Source organism: Wasmannia auropunctata, unplaced genomic scaffold (genome assembly GCF_000956235.1).
Source record: "Wasmannia auropunctata unplaced genomic scaffold, wasmannia.A_1.0 LD336076.1, whole genome shotgun sequence".
NCBI lineage: Eukaryota > Metazoa > Arthropoda > Insecta > Hymenoptera > Formicidae > Wasmannia > Wasmannia auropunctata.
In genome coordinates this window covers 4325177-4326045 of record NW_012026814.1, presented here as the reverse complement: position 1 = coordinate 4326045, position 869 = coordinate 4325177, and positions in this window count along the sequence as shown.

Below are 869 nucleotides of genomic sequence, written 5' to 3'. Positions count from 1 at the left end.
ATCCAAATAATCCGAGAGATGCAGAAATAATTGCCGAAATGCTAGAAGAATCCGATGAAGACGAAGACGAAGATTTCGAACTATACTTATCTGATGACGAATCAATTGAGGACCTACTACCCGGTGGTGATTCCCTCGATGGGAGTACCGATTCAATACCTTTTACGTCAGATGAACTATGTGCATCACAGAATTCACAAATTACAGATAAGGCCTTAATTCACTACCCTCCTAAGTATAACGGAATACAAACAAGGAGCCAGACAAGGAATGAAAATATCGATCAAGGTAAATCATCCGGAAATCTGCAAGGATGCAGTGAAGACGAAATTAGAGAAGTAGAAGATAAGAACGATCCACCAGACAAAGAAAACGAAACCGATGACAATGAAAATGAGGAATTAACTTCCAAGGGCGTCGAGAATAAAAATCCGCAAATGAAACCTACCATTATTGATATTCAAATCCCCAAAAGTAATATAATCAATAGTCGGGACTTGCTATTCTTACGCAAAGATCATATTGCATATTTTGTCGACATTAATGGGAAACCGCTTGACACTGGATCACAAAAATTATTCGAAAGAAACGAAATTCCAAACCTGAATTCTCTTACTTTAGGAAAAGCAAAAGCAATTAAAAATAAGCAACGCTACCACGTAGCCTTACCGATTAGCGAAGGGCAGCGAGAAGGCCCGACCATGACCTTAACCTATATCACTGAAGTAATAAAGGACTTACGAAAAATTGTCGATGAATTAAATTTAGAAACAATCAGTATCGCAAAAACAGATTTCGTTAATAACGTACCCTGGATCAATATCAAATCGCTATTGCAATTAGATCGGAAGAGCACACGTCTGAACTCC